Source organism: Balaenoptera physalus (genome assembly GCF_965194825.1).
Source record: "Balaenoptera physalus genome assembly, chromosome: 4".
Classification (NCBI taxonomy): Eukaryota; Metazoa; Chordata; class Mammalia; order Artiodactyla; family Balaenopteridae; genus Balaenoptera; species Balaenoptera physalus.
In genome coordinates, this window is record NC_138891.1 from 95,131,026 (window position 1) to 95,139,812 (window position 8,787).

Genomic DNA, 8,787 nt, shown 5'->3' on the forward strand with positions numbered 1-8,787 from the left:
AGAGGAGAAGTGTAGGAGGTGGAGGAGGGGAGAAAAGGAAGGAGAAAGGATCGAAGGAAGGAAGGAAGAAAGGAAGGGAATGAAGGAAAGGCAACATCTGCTGTTAGAGGGAAAGTTCATTTCAGTCTTTGGTAGAAAGACTACAAGAAAAATTCTTCCCTCTTCTATTAGATTTATTGGATGATGTCATCATTACTCTGAAACAGAAGTTACCAATGTAGTGAGTATACAAAATTATAAGACGGTGACATCCCTTCCTCCAAAAAAATGTATAATTTTTATTTTAAAAAATCATCCAGTAGGCCAAAAGGAATAATTTGAGTGTTTCTTCAATTGTCATTAGATCAAAATGCTGTGAATCATTTTAAGTTCCTTATTTACATTTAATACTTCCCTATGCAAATGCCTATCATCTTAAATAAAATTGTAAATGAATTTGATTCTGTGTGCCTCAAAACACTAAAATAGGAACAAATTTGTTACTACCTTTAATTCTAATGAAAATATTCAGTACATGATCAAACTATCAAAATGCTTTTTTTTTTGGACACGTGGATCAAAACGCAGTTTCCTCAGGGAAATCCTCTGACTTCAAATAGAATCACAAACAGAAACTCCTAACAGTATGAGCCTCATTAACCAGATATATTGCAATACTTTAGAAGAGGGGTTAAAGAGCTAGAGTGAAATGGCAGTGGCGTGCAGTGCCTAATCCTTAGAAGTAGATACACTTCACATATATAACAGGCTTTTTGTTATGCAGATATCATATAAACCACTACAGTTGGCACATCAGGGACTTTTTTTTTTTTGCTTTTTCGGTCCACATTATTAATGATTAATGAAATGAAGATGAAAAACCAATATTTCATAAATCATTAATTTTAGCCACATGATCAGAAGAGAGTTAACAATCATAGTTGTTTTTAGAAATTTGATGCATAAGAATATGGTAGAATAGTTTGTCATTGAAGAAGATCCAAGGTTTCTTTTTATCTGAAGCAGGAAAAGGGTGAAATTCAGTAATTACCCTTAGAATTATGAATCATTCATAAAAGTTGGAATTTTAATGACTGCAGATACAACATTCATCATTCTGGTTGAAAATATTTTATTATTCAATTATTAAACATGTTGTGCAGTGTTGCATTCATAATGAGAAATTATCCTGTGTAAACTACTATGCAAGGATATTAGTCCATATATGTTTATTTATGCTAGATTATGCAGTCTTGCACTTTATTTTCTCAAAATATAAAAATTAATAGAAAATGTTTCACATAATGAAATTCCTGCTGATTATCCAACATATTCAGGGTTTTGTCAGTATATTCACTTGTAAGGATTACGATTCAATAATAACAAATTTTTTTAACTTAAAGAATTGCCTGTCATTTCAGATTCATATGCTGTATAATGTTGATTACTACATGGAATGAGATATAATACCAAATTCTGGCTGAGTCAAAAAAGAAGACCAACTTTTAAAAATTGAAGTACAGTTGATTTACAATGTGATAGTTGATAGTTTCTGGTGTATAGCAAAGTGATTCAGTTATACATATATATATATATATATATGTATGTGTATATATATACATATTCTTTCTCATATTCTTTTACATTATGTTTTTTTTTACAGGGTCTTGAATATAGTTCCCTGTGCTATACAGTAGGACCTCATTGTTTATCTATTTTGTATATAGTAGAGATGTACTTTTAAGTCATGAAATATTTCATAGAGTTGACTCAGTGGAGACCCAGCCTTGAATTTATATTTTGAAATGTGAGATTTTATTATCTATTTACCCATGTGGTAGACAGGACAATGCCCCCTCAAAGATGTCCAGAAACCTGTGAATATGTTACTTTAAGTGGCAAAAGAGACTTCACAGGTGTGATTAATTTGTGAATCTTGAGTTGGGAAGACTACCTTGAATAATACAGATGGGCCCAATGTAATCACAAGAATCCTCATAAAAGAGAGGCAGGAGGGTTAGAGTCAAAGAAGGAGGTGTGACGACAGGAGCAGAAATCGGAGTGATGCCGTTTCTGGAAGGGGCCATGAGCCCAGAAATGCAGACAATCTCTAGGAGCTAGAAAAACCAAGGAATGGAATCCTCCCTAGAGCATCTAGAAGCAACACAGCCCAGCCAGTATCTTGACTTATAGCAAGTGGGATACATTTCTGATCACCATAGGTATAGGATAATATATTTGTATTGTTGAAGCCACTAAGTTTGTGGTAATTAGTTATAGAAGCAATGGACAATGAATATACACAGATACCATAGATAATTTTCTCTCTATTTTCAAATTAAAGATAATTCTTTTTTTTTTTTTTTTTTGGATTCAGCTTTCTGGGTCCTTTAATTTGCTGCATATGCACTCTATGTTAAATGTGATTAATCACAAAAAATAATCTCTTCAAGAAACCTTCATAACAAAATAACCGATTCCCTATTAACAATAAGAGGATCAAGTTTAACAGGCCAAAATAGAAGACAAGAAGTCTGTCAGAATGTATATAGATGGCACAGGACAGCTCTGACCTCAGGCCCCCTGTGCTGAGCAATAGAGTCACTGGCAAATCCCCAAGGTGTAAGAGCTGTAAATATCCAGAGTCATGCAGGAAGCATGTTTCTTTCTCATTTAGTCATCCTCTGAACTCTCGGCAGACCTTTCATCTGTAGCCACTTTCCAATTTGTGCGTTTGTTTGTCCTCTCCTGTACTTCATTGTTAACTACAGGGATGTGGGCTTTTTTATCTCTCTTTTTCCTTTTGGTTTCCTTAGTGTCTCTTTCCTCACTTTCCTCAGAACTGCTGGATGCAGAATCATCTGACTGGGAAGTGTCACACTCTGCCTCTAAGAATAAAGCAGATTTCTTGAGAGATTTTTTTCCTGGATTTTTTGCTTGCGCTTATGTGGTTGTTTCCTTTTCCTGGTACTAGAAGCCCCAGTTTCTTCTGAGAACTCACTTGAGGGATCTGCTGTTAAATCTGTGGCTTCCTTTTTGCTTTTCTTCTGTTTTTTGTGTGACTTTTTTTTTCTGCTTTTTTTTGTGGGATTTCTTTGACTTCTTGTGTTTGTGAGATTCATGGGTAGATGATTTTACCTGGGGAGATGTTTTCTTCCCATTGGTAATATCTTGCTGATCACTACTGTCTGTTTCAAATTCTTCAGGGTATAACTCTTTATATCCACTATGACCCCATCTGTCTGGCATGTTAGCTTCATAATCATGTAACTTCTTGTTCCAGGATTTAGCCTTAAGAAAATCATCATCCAGTGCCCCAGAAATTTCATTCTTTGACCTCCAATAGTCTCTTTGACTTTCTTCATCAAAACCATCACTACGCATCCGGCTTGAACTGCTGGGTAACATTTTCCTTTTCGTCCCCCGGTACGCATCTTCCATCTGTTTCTCCAGCTCTCTTATTTTCCACATATCTGATTCCTCCTGAATCTTATTGTGAGCATCTGTGTGCCGGATGACGTTCCGCAGGAGGACTTTCCCCAAGGGAACTCGGGATATTCTTCAATCCCTCGATCCTGAGGAAATCAGGCATCTTGTTAGTGTGAGACGAAGAACCACTCCGTTACAAGATCTCCTCCGACTCAGAAGCCAAGCAAAGGCAGCTCTGCAGCTTCACTGTCTTTCGTGAAAACGCAGCCTTCCCACCGGTTATTCCGCCCTCACCCGTGGCCCAGGCCACTGCCGCCTTTCCCCCAGCCCAGGCCGACAGGCAAATATCTCTCCGAACTCAGGCCGGAGGTTGCTCCGGCTCGGAATCCGGACGGCCAGGTTGGCTGGGGCATTCCCCGCTCACGTTCCTCTGGGATGGACCGGGGGGTTGGGTTTTGCTCCCCAAAAAGGATGGGGACACTTCGGACGGGTACGACCCTCGACTGGGCCCCAAGATGTATCTAGAGTGGCTGAAGGGGGGGTTGAGGCTTCCAAGTGGAAGACAGAGAAAATACCCCCATCTTCGTCACCGGGACCCCTGCCCCCCAGTGGCCACGGAGCTCCCGGTAACCTTCCCTCCAAACGCCCTCCCCACACAAACACACACAAACACACCCATACCGTGCGCCGCAGCCTCGCGTGGCGGGCAAAGATAATTCTTAATAATTAAAAACATCCATAGTTCTATGTCATCCAGAAAAGAAAGAAAATACAAGTGCATCAGCAGTACAGTAACTGTGCACATGGCATTCAGTGTTAACTTCCACATTCTAAGATTTTATGCATAAGAAAGAATACTTACTGGTTCAGCTTTCTTCTATAGCTCCCCTATGCTTTTGCTTCCTTAACTGTTGCAGTTTTATAATATTATTTATGTCTTTTCAGTTACTTATAAGAATTCATAAAAATAACATTGGTCCAGGCAAATAACTAGTAATAAGGACAATTGTTTCAAATTTTATATCATCACCTGTCGTGAGTGCTCTCCATTGCGAAGGGACAAGAGTCAGTGTAGAAGTGATTAAACACAGGTTTCATTTCTTCCTCCATCCATCAGCAACTCTGCAAAAGTTGACAAAACCTTTTCCTTTATATTTTGACTTTTAATTTTCATGTAATTTTAGATTGGCATGCACTTGTAAGAAGTAATACAAAGTAACCAGATATAACTATCCCCCAATTGTAACATCTTGCCAGGGAATTGACATTGATGTAGTCCAATCTTAGTCTTACAAAGATTTCACTTGTTTTACATTTACTCATGTGTGTGTATACGTGTGTCTGCCTGTGCGTGTGTATTTACTTCTGCGTAATTTTATCACATTTGTAGACTTGTGCGATCACCACCACAGACAAGATGCAGAAAAGTTCTATTATAAGGATCCTTCTTGCTACACTTTTATAGCCACTGCCACCTTCCTCCTCTCCACCCTATAGAGGCCTGACAACTACTATCTCTTCTCCACGTCTATAATTTTGTCATTTCAAGAACGTTATATAAATAGAATCATACAGAATATAACATTTTGAGATTATGCTTTTCACTCAGCCTCACACTGAACTTGGGTCCTGCCACTCTGTTGACTTCAGTTATTATTTCTAGGAATGATTTTGTAGATATTTTGGGGTTTTTTACATAGACAATCATGCCATCTGTAAGTAGAATTTATTTTTTACAATCTATATGCATTTTACTTATTTATTTGTTTGTTTTTTGCTTTGTTTATTTGGCTAGAACTTCCAGTACTCTGTGGAATAAGAAAGATGAGAATGGACATTTAGATCTCAATTTTAGATGGAAAGCATTTAGTCTTTCGCTATTAATGTATGATGTTGTAGGATTTTTGTAAATTCTTTTTATCAAATTAATGAAGCTTTCCTCTATTCCTAGTTTATTGAGATTTTCTATATTGAATGTGTGTTGAATTTTGTCAAATGTTTTTTATGCATCAATTCATAGGAAAATGACTTCTTTTTAGCTTGTTATCTTAGGTTACATTAATTGATTTTTCATATGCCAAACCATTCTTGCATATGTAGAATAAGTCCCACTTAGTCATGTTGTATAATTCTTTTTATTCTTTCCTGGATTTGATTAGCTATATTTCATTGATGATTTTTTTGGTCTTAGTTCATGAGATAGTAGTTTTTCTTTTTTTGTTACTGTCTTTGCCTGGTTTTGGTATCAAATGAGTGTCATAAAATGGGTTGAGAAGTATTCCCTCTCGTATTTTTTGGAAGAGATTACATAAGATTGGTTTAAATTTTTCTTTAAATACTGGGCAGAATTATTCAGTGAAATCATGTGAGCTTGGATATTTGTTTTTCAGGAGTTGTAATTACAAATCAAATGTCTTTATTGATTATAGAACTTTTCAGGTTGTCTGTTTCATCTTGGATGAGTTTTGATAGTTTGTGGGTTTTGAGTACTTGGTTCTTTTAAGTTGTCATATTTATGAACATAAAGTTGTTTTATATTACCTTATAATTTTTATTGGCTTCAAAATCTATGGCAGTAGCCTCTGTTTTCATTCCTACTATTGGTGGTTTGTCTCTTATCTCTGTCATTCTTGCTTTTTTATTGAAGTTTCAAGAACATTATATAAATGGAATGATATATAATGAAATTGATTTCTTCTCTTATATAATTTTATTTTTTTCTATTTGGTTTAAGTTTATTTTCCCTTCTAGTTTCTTGAGGTAGTAACTCAGATTATTGAAATGAGACATTTTCTCTTTTTAAGGGCAAAAGGTTAGTATTGTATATTTTCTTCTCTGTGCTACTCTAGCTGGATCTCATATATTTTGGTATGTTGTATTTTCATTCCATTCTGTTCCATATATTTCATAATTTATTGTAAAGTATATGAGACCTCTCCTTTGACCTGTAGATTATTTAAAAGTGTATTTGTTTAATTTCCAAGTATTTGTATATTTTGCAGCCTTTCTGTTATTGAAACAGAAATGCTAATTCATATGTTAAGCTATTCAATTATCATAGAATATACTCTGAATTATTTCAATTCTTTTATATTTCTTGAGGTTTATTTTATGGCCCAGGATATTCTCAGTCTTGTAGACTGTTCCATGAGGGCTTGACAAACATATGTATTCTGCTGTTGCTTGATGTGGTGATGTGTATATGTCAACTTGTTGGCTGATTGTTTTGTTCAACCACTTCCTTTTCTGCCTTAGTCTCACCAGTCATTTAGTGCTGATTTCTTCCTCCATAAAAATGGAAACAAGTACTTCCCTGTGTTGCAGAATTTTTGTGAGAATCATATGGAATAATATAGGTAAAAGTTATTTGTTATTATTAAAGTACCAAACATATAGATGCCATTATCATATCTCTGCAATGAGTGTATCTCTTCCATGAACTGAAGACCTGTCCCTTTAGATGTTTGAAGTAGAATGTTATGAAAGATTTTGGCACAGTGATCAGTTGAGATAAGGATTATAGAAAATAAATAAATATACTTAGCTTCAGGTCATCCGTAAAAAATGGTATTTTTGCCCCATCTACTCTTCATCTTTAATAAGTTCCACATAAACCAAAAAAAACAAACAAAAAACTGCACTGTGTTTTGAATGAGCTATTAAGATATTCAACAAATATTTAATAATATTTGTTATATTATTTATACCACATTAAAATTTTAACAACTCTTCAGAAATGCATATTAAGGCAAACCATTTCTATCTGTATTTTAGACATCATATTTAGATTTGGCTTACCTCCCCCCACCAAAATCTCACATCACATTGTTTACTCTTTCTATTAATATTCTATTTAGAAACAGACTTAAAATATTTAGACTAGCATGTGACATTCCTAAATCAAACCACAATTACAAAGACAGTGCTTCTCAAACTATCTGTAGGGAAACACCAATATTTCATTTTCTGTTTAATTACCAACATGACTAGTAATTGCCCATTACCAGTAACTCATACCTCATCTAACCCACCACCCAAGTTTTACAACACCTACACTGCTCTGCAACTTGTTTAACAATATGTCAAATATTCCTATAACTTTTCCTATACCTTCGAGTGAGGAACAGCAATAAACATTTAACAAATGTTTATTTTGCTTCTTTGTTTGTCTTTGAATAGTCCTAGTACCAGTATATTCTCTTATCTAACCTAACAAACTTCTGTGAAGACCTGTGACAAAGCAACAGCTCAAGACATCTGTTGTAACTAAGGATGTACACGTGTTAAACATAAGAAACTTTCCAAACAGCATGGATTTTTTTTTAATGTATTTTTTTTAAACACATTGTTTACTTTGTTTATTTATTTATTTATTTTTTTGGCTGTGTTGGGTCTTCGTTTCTGTGCGAGGGCTGTCTCTAGTTGTGGCAAGCGGGGGCCACTCTTCATCCCGGTGCGCGGGCCTTTCACTATCGCGGCCTCTCTTGTTGCAGAGCACAGGTTCCAGACGCGCAAGCTCAGTAATTGTGGCTCACGGGCCTAGCTGCTCCGTGGCATGTGGGATCTTCCCAGACCAGGGCTCAAACCCGTGTGCCCTGCATTGGCAGGCAGACTCTCAACCACTGTGCCACCAGGGAAGCCCATGGATTTTTTTAACAGAAATTCTAATGTGAATATGTGCATCATCACCGGCATCCCCAAAAGGGTTTTCAATTATTCTCTTGGGATCTAAGCTTTATCAAATGTGGTAGGGAGAGTGTCAGTTCAAGATGGCAATGCAGGAAGATCCTGAACTTACCTCTTTCCATAGATATACTGAGTCTTCAGCTACATATGGAACAATTTCCTCTTTAAAAACCTAAAGGCTGACAGTGATGGCTACAGGTCGGGAAATGAGAAGGAAAAATAAGCCAGTGGGAGAGTCTGGGCCACAATATTGCCGTGAACCTTACTCCTGGCACAGTGACCCACAACCAGGAGGAAACTCAAAACCCAGAGCTGCTCCCAGAGGAACGAAATGTTCTCACCCCACATTGAGCATCCCAACTTTTAAGACATATACTTGAGATGCGAGCCTTGAAAACTAACTTTGAAAACCAGTGGGGCTTGTGTCCCAAGACCCACAAGACTATAGCGATCTGATAAACCACTCTTAAAGGGCTCAGGTGCTCAGATTCACCAGCCCCAGGGTCCAGCTCAGAGGCAGCCAATCGAACCAACACTTAAGGTGAAGGAAGCTCACCTGCTTACATTAATGTGTGTGGCTGAGAGGCAGGCATCTAGTTTAACACACACATCTAGGAGCCTCCTGGAACACTCTCAGGGACAGAGACTGGCAGATGCCCTGTTTGTACTCTCCCTTTGCTGTGCTCCAGAGCA

The 8,787-nt window shown here is 36.8% G+C and overlaps 1 pseudogene across 1 annotated transcript; it reads right to left on the minus strand.

Moving 5' to 3' along the window:
- Window positions 1-1,706: 1,706 nt before the first annotated feature.
- On the minus strand, window positions 1,707-7,724 carry LOC309660066 (uncharacterized protein NKAPD1 pseudogene; annotated as a pseudogene). The gene has a single exon. The product of its transcript is annotated as an uncharacterized protein NKAPD1 pseudogene (transcript).
- Window positions 7,725-8,787: the final 1,063 nt, after the last annotated feature.